The sequence below is a fragment of the Pleurodeles waltl genome, chromosome 3_1 (genome assembly GCF_031143425.1).
Source record: "Pleurodeles waltl isolate 20211129_DDA chromosome 3_1, aPleWal1.hap1.20221129, whole genome shotgun sequence".
In the NCBI taxonomy this organism is placed as follows: Eukaryota; Metazoa; Chordata; class Amphibia; order Caudata; family Salamandridae; genus Pleurodeles; species Pleurodeles waltl.
Genome location: NC_090440.1, coordinates 1,267,277,795 through 1,267,290,838, shown reverse-complemented (window position 1 = coordinate 1,267,290,838; position 13,044 = coordinate 1,267,277,795).

The following is a 13,044-nucleotide window of genomic DNA, read 5'->3' as shown; positions in this document are numbered from 1 at the left end:
GTGTGACTATTGCGAGAAGTCACCTGGTATCTGAAGAACAGATAGATCCCCCTGTACTTCACCCCGGAGCCAACAGGGGAACAGGTGGCTGAACTGGGGGAGTTTCCTGAGCAGACTGAGTGGCAGCAGGAAGAGGGACCCATGGGGAAACATTCTGTGAGGCACTGAAGACATGCCCAACTCTGAAGGGTTTGCGGCAGCAGGCTGCAAACCAGGCGTCTGTCAAGGAGCCTGTATCACACTTGATCTACTGGGAGGACAGCCTCTTATATAGTGAGCCTAAGGTTGCTGACCATGAGTCAGCCTGTGTGCTGATGGTACCACAGTGCTTCAGAGCCTTACTACTGGTTTGACTCATTATTGTCTTTAGCTGGTCATTTGGGAGGACAATACCTTTGAACGGTTTGTCACCCACTTTTACTGGCCCCAAATGCTCAGGCATTCAGATGCACACTGTTGGCCTTGCCAAACTTGTTATGCAAGTGGTAAGAGTGGGGGGAAATGTAAGGCTTTGCTCCAACCTTTTCTTTTGAAAGGGTTGGTTTTGACATTGTGGGGCCTCTGGATCCCAAGACAGCCATGGGCAACAGGTTCATCCTGGTCTTGGTAGACCATGCCACCTGGTACCCAGAAGCCATTCATTTGAGGTCAATCACCTCCCCTGTGGTAGGACGTGCAATGATGGGGGATTTTACCTGCATGGGGTTCCCCAAGGAGGTGGTATCTGATAGGGGTACCAATTTTATACCAACTTATATGAAGTCTCTGTGGGAGGAGTGTAGGGTGATATATAAGTTCTCACTCCTTTTCAAACCCAAATTAACGGTCTGGTTGAGAGATTGAACCACACTTTAAAGAGCATGATCATGGGCTTGTCAGAGCCCTTTAGGCATAAGTGGGACGTCCTCTTGCCATGCCTTCCTTTCCCCTACGGGAGGTGTCTCAGAAGGGTCTTGGATTTAGCCCTTCTGAGTTACTGTATAGCCACCCTGTCAGGGGACTGTTGAGCCTGGTTAAGGAAGGCTTGAAGAAAGCCTTCAGTAAACCACCCCAGGATGTATTCAGTTACATGCTGGCCTTTAGGAACCAGACAGCCCACTTCAGGAAGCTTGCCCAAGAGAACCTAGAAGCAAGCTAGGAAGATATGAAGCACTGGTATGACAAGAATGCCACTCTGGTTGTGTTTCAGCCTGGCCAGAAAGTGGGGGTAATGTCCCAAGTGAAGCCTAGGGCTCTCTAGGATAAGTGGACTGGGCCATTTGAGGTAGTGGAGCACAAGAGTGATGTCACCTATTTGGTGAATTTGCGGACTACCAGGAACCCATCATTTACTTTATTTCAGCTGAAAAGCCATAAAAGTGAACAATTAAACACCATGACATAGTTAAACAACATATCAATTTGCAGAAAAGAAGAATAAACAAAATACCACATTATACATTAAAAAACCCTAAATGAATTTTAAAATCACATAATTTTAAGACAATACAATACAAACATTATTATTCTTTCAATCTTAAAATCCTATCATTTTAAATATAAAAGGTCAATGACTCATTATCTTATTCCAGTCAAATCGAATAGTAAGTTATTATAATAAATAACTAAGACCAATATTTTAAAACATACAATTATAACAATTCTCTAGTTATTCTAGCCCATGCACTTTGCAGATATCTTGCAAATGAAAAAACTATTTTATCGTTTGTATCAGTTATCATTAAGTGCAATGCTATATTCCATTCCCTTATCCCCAATAATCTGCATAACGGGGCAATCCACTTCTTCCTCGGGGCCACATATCTAGGGCAAAAGAACATAAAGTGCGCAAGTGACTCTGTGTTTTTTTTACAAAAATTACAAAATATTAAATTCCGGTCCTCCGCTCTCCATCTCACAGTGAATGACTTGAGTGGGAGGATCCCTAACCTGAACTTAATATAAAGCACTTTAGCATAGGGAGGATTAACATTGTCCATATATGCCTCAAATTTGGGACTACATTTATGGTCTAGAAACTGCAGGGTCCGACTACCTTTATTATTATACCATGTTTGGACCAAAATATTCTCCCAATAGCACCTATTTATGCGCTCTTTTACTTCCTTGGTCAGATTCTGAGGAGCACTCCACACCTCTTCCATATTAAGAAGTGCACACATATCTCTAATGTGTCTCAACCAAGGGATCTTTAATGCACAATCATCTACTAAAAACTCTTCTAATGCTATCTGGAGAGTGGACAAATGCTCAGAAGTCCAAAGCCGAACCCAATACTTGAGTGGTCTTAATGCAATTACGTTATGTATCTCGTTTAGAGCTAAATCAAATCTAAGGGGGATGAGAGGGGTGCTCATTGGCAGTCGTAAGAAGTTTCTTAAGAAGCGATTTTCTACTGTAGTCAAACACCTAGAATTAGTGTGTCCCCAAAGCTCAGCACCATAGATTGAAGCTGCAACTGCTGCTGCTTTATAAACAGTAATAGCAGGTGATATCTCCCCTTCTGAAATATTGGCAATTTTCCTCCCTATCACTGTTGACCTCTGCCTAAGGGCCGTCAAACTCTTTCCAATCTGCACCGACCATCCTTGATATTCACTTAGCCTAATCCCGAAATAATCAAATTGACTGACTCTCTCCACTAATTTGCCTGCTATAGTCATTTTTCCCCTAAAAGATTTGTGCAGATTAAAAACCATGAACTTTGATTTGGTTGGGTTTATTTCAAGTCCTCTTTTAAAACAGAATTGGTAAAAATCATCCAATACATTTTGCAAGCCCATAGGTGTTCTCGAGATTAATAAAGTGTTGTCAGCGAACATTAAAATGGGAACAGAGGATCCAGCTAGCTTTGGGGCATCATGGTTACAGTTTAGTAGTTGGTCCACCGCTCCGTTAATGTAGAGGTTAAACAATGTTGGGGCCAAAATGCACCCTTGTCTCACCCCCCTATTAACAGGTATAACTTGTGTTAAGTCACCACTTTGGGACCAGCGTACTTTAGCATACGTCCCCTCATGTGTCACCTTATCAAACTTAATAGTTCTCCATCGAGTTGATAGCTCTCCAACACATTCCACAATAGGTCCCTTGGGACCATATTAAAAGCAGCTTTTAAGTCGATGAAGGCTACGTACAGATGACATTTCTTTAGTGACAAGTATTTCCAACAAAGGAGATTGAATCTGAATACCTAGTCTATTGTACTCATTCCTTTTCAAAAGCCTGCCTGAAAGTCGGAAAGAATATGGGATTCCTCTATCCATACCTGTAATCTGTTCAATACCTGCTTGCTAAATATTTTTTGACTAACATCAAGCAGGCTGATAGGCCTATAATTAGTAGGTTCTTCCCTTGGCCCTTTCTTATAGATGGGGACTATTATTGCTCCTTGCCACGAGGGAGGAAGTCCTCCCCCCCTCAATATCTCGTTGCTGAGCGCATTTAGATACAGGGACCAAGTTGTAGGTCGGGACAGAAATAGATCAGCAGGGATGCCATCCAACCCACGGGCCTTCCCTTTGCGGACCGATTGGAGAGCCAGAGTAGTTTCTTTCAGGGTGAAAAGGTCCAGGGCAAATTTAGGTGATGGAAGTCCCCCAGAAATTGATGAATTTAATGAATTAGGGCAAGAATCGTTAGGTTTTGATAGAGAGATAGTTGCACTACTGGTATGAGGTTTCCTATATACGTTTTTAAAATGTGTCACCCAAATTTCGGGCTGAATTCCAGGGTGATTCTCCATACCTTGCGAGTTACCTTTATCTGCCACTAATTTCCAGAATAATTTGGAGTCCTTCCCATGAAGTGCCTCTACCAACCTATTCCAGTATTCTCTGGGCTTCCCTGCCTTCAGTGCTCCCAATAGGTGTGATTTGGCCTGACGGCAGGAGTTGGAAAACCAGCTTATCGATCTTGTCCCATTCTGTGTCCGCCTCCTTACTACCTGAAACTGCGATTTTAACCGGTTGGTCAGGGAGTCGTGCAAGTTGATCAAGTCCACCAATATAATGTTTGCATACTTCAGTGGGGACAGAGGCCCATATTTATACTTTTTTAGTGCCGCATTTGCGACGTTTTTTGATGCAAAATCGGCGCATACTTACAAAATACCATTGAATTTGGAAAGTTTGCGCCGATTTTGCGTAAAAAAACGACGCAAATGCGGCGCTAAAAAAGTATAAATGTGGGCCAGAGTTTTTACAACTATTTGGTAAATTAATAGTTGAAAATTAACATCACCCTCCACCCATTCCCATTTCACATTTTTAAAATCATTTGTCTTATCTAGGACATAACCTTCGGCCCATGCTGTCATAGTTTTACAGGTGAATAGAGTAGTAAAAAAGGTGGTACTCAGAGCATAATGGTCACTGTCACTGCGAGGGAGAGCGACCATATCTATAAGCGATTTCCAAAGAATATCATCTACCAATACATAATCAAGGTGACTAGAGTATGATCCTCTCCTATATGTGGGCAACGCCGGGGTATCTGACCTGGTGTTCCCATTTACTATTCTTAGCCCCTTTATTGCTATTAGGTCTTCTAATAAGTCTAACGCACCCCCTTCTTTCTTATTTGTAACCTTGACCGGGCCAGATTTATCCCATGTTTCAGCACACTGAATTCCTTTTTGCTGGATATCATCAATACAATTCAGATGCATATTAAAATCTCCTGCAACGATTAGGCCCTGCCCACCCGGTAGAGAGTTAAGAAAGTCTGTTAGTATATTAATCACTACTGTCTTAGTCCTATGAATGCCAGGCCTGATATATATGTTTACAATGACTATGCTAAAGGACCCTCTAGAAGTACTAAGTTCAACCTCAACAGCTAGCAAATCCCTTGAAGGGGTTACTAGCTCCCTAACTTTAGGAAACAAATCATGTTTAACCAGATTATCAAGCCCCCCGCTGCCCTGCCAGATAATGAAGGAAGTGCGGTCTTCTGGAAGGTCCAGTAACCTTCTCTGCTGGTCACAGATGAAGCCCATGTTTCCTGAAGTAAAATAATATGGTGTTGATCTATAAAACTACACCAGTCAGGGATAATTGTTTTCTGGAGCAGCCCTGCCACATTCCAGGATAAGAGCCTAATCGGTGGGTCGAGTTTGTCCCCCTTATCTATTTGTTTCTCTCCGTTATTATTTAAGCGAGGCGTGGGGCCATGCGCGATCCCCTCTGCTGGAGCACTACAGTATGCTTTTGGCTCCACTCTCCAAGTGTACAATATCTGGTTGTTTGCTGTAGTAAAGTCTGGGCTGGATCTACCCTCTCTCCCACCCTTTATCATAAGGGCTTCACGTCAATCTATATCCGAGGTTGAACTACACTTTGAATTCCTTTGGATCTTTCTGGAAGTGTCTGTATGCAGAGTTGTTGGGATATTATGTCTCTCTACAGGGAACTGATTTTCCAATGATTGAGGGATTTTTTGGGTAAGTGACACTTGTGATGAAGCGCCCGGTCTCATTCTTAAATCTAATGACAGAAGGCCCTTAACTAAGGTCTGGCTCCTCAATTTAAGCCCTATGAGATCTGTTGACGATCCTGCTCTTGAATATCTTTATGCAATGACTATATCATCCCTTATGATAGATCTACATTTCTTTGTCCCCCTTATCCAATGGATTACTTTGTTTATAAGGGAATCCCCTGGCTCATTATAACCGTTGCTTAGCTTAGGAACATTTTTCATGTATATATCATGTCCACTATGTCTAATCTGAGTTGGGGGAGCATCACTCCAAGGGTCTGATGACCTTTTATACAAAAGTCGAAATCTATGTGTCTCACGGTTGGCACCTCTATTCAGGTTATCTCCCAATTGTTGGAAGTATCCACACCAGAAGGAGTGCTTGGGCCCCCATGAGGATTCTGAGTTACTACTTCGGTCCTTTTCCCCCTTCGCATTTCTGTCATGGATGGTTCGGCTAGATGAGTTTTCTTTGCTGGGAAGTTAGAGGCAGATTTGGGTATTGATTTCCTTATATCCCCAACTATAGCAGAGATGCCATCCAACTTCTCATATATCATATGGCTAAAGGATGTAAGATATTCTCTGAGACTCAATATTTCAGCTCTTATTTGTACTAGTTGTTGTTCCGCTAAATATCCCCTCTGGGTAGGTGCGGATGTTAGCGTCTCCTCTTTCTCCCTTAGGATACTCCTCTCCGGGTCACATGGCGCCAATAAAGCAAGAGGTGAAAAGCGGTTAGTACAATTTAATAGAGGGGATACTGCACCCAACTGGGCAGGCGAACACGGATTAGAACTCTTAGTTAAATGGTTGAGATTTCCTGACCTATTGTGTTCTGGATTAGGTCCCTGTGAATTAGGTGCCTGTGGTACTCTACCCACAGGGGCAAAGAAAGATTTTATATCCTTAGTAGTATCGTTAACACCTTTTTTATGAGATTTTGAAGGCTTGGTAGCTAACAAGCTTTCCACTTCCTCTAAAAGATCGTCAATTTGAGACAGTGTACAGTTCTCAGCAGAGTGGCAAGGTACTTTCTTTGCCCCTCCCTGCTCAGTGGGATTGCCACTAGCTTTCCTCTTCCCCATCCTAGTTAGAATTAAGAGTTTTCCCAAGTTCGATGTCCCCAAAATATGCGGGGAAGAGAGGAAAGGTGCGATCACTATGGCAGTTTATGAAATTTAGCCTGACCTGATATCAATAATTAGGAGCTGGTAAGTTGGAATCTCAACATGAAATTGAATCCATTCACTAAAAAAGAAGGAAAAAAATGCCAAACAGTACCTCCAGGCAGCCACACTCCCATGTGCTGCCTATCCTGGAGTTTTTAGGGGGATGTCAGGGGGGAGGCCCTGCCCTGCCTCTTCCTGGCAATGACGGGCAAGGACAGGCCCGCCCTTGGCCCGGGCGCGTCCCGCACGCGTCCCGCGAGCGGGAGCGCTGAGAGTGTTTTTAAAGGGCTTCCCCTCCCTGTTGCAGCCCCTCCTCCTCCTCCGGATCACAGATGTCAGCTTGTCAAATCCAGCGCGTCCCGCGAGTGAGCGGGAGCGCTGAGAGTGTTTTTAAAGGGCTTCCCCGCCCTGTTGCAGCCCCTCCTCCTCCTCCGGATCACAGATGTCAGCTGGTCAAATCCAGCGTGTCCCGCGAGCGAGCGGGAGCGCTGAGAATGTTTTTAAAGGGCTTCCCTGCCCTGTTGCAGCCCCTCCTCCTCCTCCGGATCACAGATGTCAGCTGGTCAAATCCAGCGCGTCCCCAGAACCATTTGAGGGTCCTGCATGTGAACCACCTCAAGCCTCATTTTGAGAGGACAGAGGTGACAATGTTCCTCGCAACAGATGATGGGGTGGAGAAAGAGAGTGAGCCTCTTCCTGACCTCCAGTTTGCTAAGGAGAAGGATGGGTCTGTGAAGAGTGTGAACCTCTCCCCCACACTGACCCCAGAGCAACAGAGGGACTGTCGCCAAGTGTTGGAACAGCTTGCTTCTCTATTTTCCTTGATCCCAGGGGTCACTCATCTGTGTACCCATGATGTGGACACTGGACAGTCCTCCTGTAAAACATAAAGTTTACAGAGTGACTGACAAGGTTATGGCTAACATCAAGGATGAGTCATTCAAGATGTTAGCATTAGGGGTTATTGAGTTTAGTTTTCCAGTAGCCCTTGGGCCATCCCTGTGTCTTGGTCCCAAAAGCTGCTGCTCCTGGTGCTACTCCAGAACTCAGGTTTTGTGTGGATTACCAGGGACTCGATGCGCTCACTAAGACTGATGCACACCCCATGCCTCGAGCTGATGAACTCATTGATCGGTTAGGGGCTGCCAAATATCTCAGCAAGTTTGACTTAACTTCGGGATGTTAGCAGATTGCTCTGACAGAGGGGGCTAAGGAGAGGTCTGTATTTTCCACCCCAGATAGACACTACCTGCTTAGGGTGATGCCCTTTGAGATGAAGAATACCCCTGCCACCTTTCAGAGGCTGGTTAACAAGATGTTGGCAGGACTGGATGATTCAGTGCAGCCTACCTGGATGACACTGCTATGTTCAGCTCCACATGGGAAGAACTGCAAAGTGTTGGAGGCCTGCAGAAGGCAGGCCTCACTATTAAGGCAAGCAAGTGCCAAATGGGACAGGGTTCTGTGGTGTACTTGGAACACCAGGTGAGGAGTGGCCAAGTGCCCCCCCCCCCCATAACCAAAGATTGACACTATTCTGGTTTGGGAGCCCCCCAAGACCCAGACTGAGGTGAGGGCCTTTTTAGCCCTCACAGCCTGCTATAGGAGGTTTGTTAAGGGGTATGGCACTATTGTTGCTCCCTTGACGGAGTTAACGTCAAAGAAGCAGCCAAAGAAGGTGATCTGGACAAAGGCTTTCCAGACAGTTTTTGATGCCCTGAATGCAGCCATGTGCACGACATCCGTGCTGAAGGTACGTGACTTCTCTAAAGAATTTGTCATGCAGAGTGATGCTTCAGAGCATAGTGTAGGAGCAGTGTTATCACAGCTAAATAAAGAGGGCCTAGATCAACCTGTAGTCTTCATTGGTAGGAGGTTAATTCCCAGGGAACGTAGGTGAAGTACAATTGAACGTAAGGCTTTTACTGTGGTCTGGCAGCTGAAGAAGCGAAGACCCTACTTGCTTGGGACCCACTGCCAGGTTCAGACTGACCACAGGCCCCTCAGCTGGTTAATGCAGATGAGGGGTGAGAATCCGAAACTGTTGAGGTGGTCCATTTCCCTACAGGGGATGGACTTTACGGTGGATCACCCCCCTAGAACAGAACACGCCAATGCTGATGTTCTGTCCAGATTCTTCTGCCTTAGTGATGAGAACACCCAAGAGGTTGGGTAGTTCTCCCAACTTTCAGCTGGGGGAGACACCTGTTGTACCTGGCACCCTTGGTGTGGTCTCCCCTATCTTTTTTTCCTCTGCTTTCCATGTTTTAACTGTGTGCTGGACTCTTTATTTGCTTTTTTTGGTACTCTTGGCAATTTACCACTGTTGACCAGTGCTAAGTACAAGTGCCCCCTTTCTGAATTGTATGTGTATTTGGCTTTCCATGATTGGCACATTGATTTATTAGTAAGTCCCTAATAAAGTGCTCTAGAGGTGCCAAGGACCTGTATATCACATGCTACTAATGGGCCTGCAGCACTGGTTATGCCACCCACATGACTAGCCCTGTAACCATGTCTCAGATCTGCCACTGCAGTGTCTGTGTGTGTAGTTTTAAACTGCCAATTTGACATGGCAAGTGTATGCCCTTTCCAGGCCCAAACCTTTACTTTTTGTACATGTCAGGCACCCTTAAGGTAGGCCCTCGATAGCCTCATGGGCAGGGTGGAGTGTATGTTAAAGGTGGGACATGTATTGATGTGTTTTACGTGTCCTAACAGTGGAATACTGCCAAATGTGTTTTACACTGTTGCAAGGCCTATCTCTCTCATAGGTTAACATGGGTGCTGACTTTAAATATCTTGTAAGTGCAGTTTCCCTTTGGGAGAAGATTGAAATTTGGAGTTTGGTGTCTGTGAACTCACAATTTAAAAATCTTTTTTTTGCTAAAGTTAGTTTTAGAATTGTCAGGTTAAAAATGCCACTTTTAGAAAGTGGGCATTTCCTTGCTCAAGCCACTCTGTGACTGCCTGCTTGTGTATTCCCTGTCTGGGTCAGACTGACAGTTGGGCTGTTTGTGAATCCCCTCTAGACAGTGACAACAAAGGGAGCTGGGTTGTAGCCTGAATATCCTGATTGGTCATCTGAGCTAGATTGGAGGGAGAAGTGGCCACTTACACCTGAATGGGCTGTGCTTGCCCTCACACAATGCAGTCTGCAACCCCCTAGTGTGAATTTGGGACCTGACCTGGGAAAGGGAGGATCTTGTGAACAACAGAGATTTTCCTTTGAAGTTTGCCTACTTCAAAGACAGAAAGGGGTATAAGTAGTGGACCCAAAACTTTTAGACTTTCTTTTAGATCACTTCTGGATTCAAGAGGAACCCCTGTGAAGGAGAAGAGCTGAAGAGAGGTGCTGCCCCTGCCTGTGACTGTGCTTTCTTGGGCTAACCTGCAGTTGCTGCTTCTATCTGTAAAAAGGGACAAAGACTGGACTTTGTTGTGTATTCCTGCTTTAGAAGAATCTCCAAGGGCTTGAACTGAGCTTGTTTCCTGTTGTGAAGTCTCAGGGCCATCAAAGACTTACTCTGGCAGCACCTGGACTCTCTGCTAAGATTCCGGTCCTGTCAAGTGATGCCCCATCCAGTCCCTGGGCCCTTGAAAGGTGAAGTTGGCAGAACAAGGACTGGAATCCACGCACAGAACACCGTGCGGGGAAATTTTCAATGCACTGCCTGCAACGTGGCTGAAAACTAAGCACTAGTCACTTCACAGCAAGAATCAACGCTCCACTTGCATCTCAGCTGGGAGATTGACGCATTGGGGCTGGAGAAACAACACAACGCCCTTTGAGGTTGCTAATAATGACGCAAACCTCCATGTAGCTTGGTTTTCTAACATTGTGCATCCGGATTTCTCACTCATCGTTGCTGGGTGTCAAAAACCAACCAAGCCTGCGTGGATCTGAGGTGCCTGTCTAGAAATCTACGCATTGCTCTCTTGCAGAAGAGAAAACAATGCATCTCCGACCCGACCGGAGAAGAAACGATGCACGGACTAACTTGCGAGTAAGGAATGGATGCCCCGCTGACTTTTCCAATTCGCACTTGACCGTGCAGCTTTAATTTTGACGTAAACTAGGTACTTTGTGTAAAGTCAAGGCTTCCATTGTTTTCAATGGAGTAGGTTTCTTATTCTTTTGATAATTCATATCTTGACTTGTGTACATTAGATTGTTGTCATTTTGGTCTTGTTTGAATTTGATGAATATCTATTGTTCTAAATTAGTATGGTGTCCATTTTGTAGTGTTTTCACTGTATTACAGTATGTATTGGTACATATATTTTACACATTGCCTTTGAGATAAGCCTGACTGCTTGTGCAAAGCTTCCAAGGAGGGTGAGCAGGGATTATCCAAGTGTGTATCTCCATCGCCCTGACTAGAGTGAGGGCCCCTGCTTGGACAGAGTGCAAACTGACTGCCACCCAGAGACCCCATTTTTAACTGATACTTTCTGAAGGGCAGCCATTGCAACTTCACTTTCCAAACTTTACATATGTTCAATGGGAGGTAGCACAGGCCCGTTGGACTGAAAAATGTAGTTGATAGACACCTAAAATACAAATCTGTATTGGATGGTGTTGGCCGATTTTCTTATCCAATTCCCCATAAAAAATAGTAGCTCCTCACCTGCAGAATTTCATAGCACATATCCTATACTCAATAAGATAGGGCAGAAATTCATAACTATGTTTTCTGCATTAGCTGATATATGCATGGAGGTAGATTGAAATGAAATGTTCCTCAAGAAGCAATCCTAGGACTATTATTAATCGACATTGATATATAACCCATTGTGTGTCAGGCACGTACTCCTGCACTACATTTTTTACACATGCAGATGACATACAATGATTGTTTAGTTTGGTTCCACATAATTCAGATTGCTTTTCTTATCCTTCACAGCAATTAGCGACTTGTCAGCCATTTCCCGCTAGATGTCAGTAAACTCCTTTAAAGCCAAACTGGCTCAGACAGAAGCTCAGCCCTCTCCTTTGAATCAACTTTATAGAATGTCCCTTCTCTATGGGTTCTCCATCTGTGCTCTATAGCAGTTTAGTAAGTTGCAATCTAGACATTTTAGTCATGAGAAGCTTAGTTTAAAACCCAAAATGACAGCTGTAAGTATCTTGTGCGTCATCAGTTGTGAATTCTTTATCACATTTTCTCCATCATTGCCTGATAAATTCACATCTCAATGGTGACTTCTCCTTGAGCAATCTAGGATAGATTCCGGCAACAGTTTCTGTCTGGGATTCACAGAGAAAATCTTTAACTACCTTGACTTTTAACAAAAAGCAGAGCAAGGTTATGTGTTACAGGGAATAACTGGATCATATTTCACTTACTCGTAGTTAATTGTTAGCCATCTCGCCATTAGAGAGTCCTCAAAAAATCTCTAATGATGGTTTACTTGAAAATCTAGTCACGTGCCCCATAATTTTTTCACTTCTCGTTTTCAATGACTTGAACCAGTCTCTTACGATAGACCAACATTTCTATCATGAATTTTTCAGCTACAATTAGAGTTTGTATGTAGGATAGGATTTCCATGTGAGCTTGCAACACTCTCCCAAATCATCTTTGAACTGAAGTTTCACAGTTTATATAAAAACAGTATACAAGATGTTACCATTAGCATTCTTCACTCGATATTTTTGAGGAGATAAGATTCAGTATTACCAGTAAGTTTAGATATCAGTGTTCTTTATAAATGATATAACTTACATCAGATGCAAAAAAACATGGCCAGTATTAGAAATGGGGTCTCTAGTTGGCAGTGGGTTGCACCCTGTCTAAGTAGGGACCTTCACTGTAATCAGGGCAAGGGAATCACAGAGCTAAGATAACCCCTGCTCACCCCCTTGGTAGCTTTGCTCAAGCAGTTAGGCTTAGCTCAGAGGTAATGTGTGAAGTATTTGAACACACACAGTAACACAGTAACACAGTGAAATCACCACAAAAGTACTCCAAACAAGTTTAGAAAAAGAGCCAATATCTATCTGAGTAAACAAGACCAAAACAACAAATATTTACCATACACAAGTAAAGATATGAATTGGCAAAGATTAAATGCAGTATAGCGCTTAGAAAACACAATAGCTCCAACTTGAGGTAATGCAAAGGCTTGACAGAGTTGCTTCTAACAGTCTGGCGACACCAGCGAGGGAGCACAGGGCGGTTTCCGAGTCTTGTAAACCCCAGTTACAGTACCTTGGAAATTGATGAGGAAATAAAGATGTTGCATAGAGTCGGGGAAGTGAGGAATCACTGAGGGCGATGCGGCGTTGGTTCCTTACTGCCATCGGGGAGGTGAGGTGTTGGTTGTTAACTGCTATATATGGTAGGTGAGGTGTCGGTTCCTTACAGTTGCGGAGTAGGTAATGCAG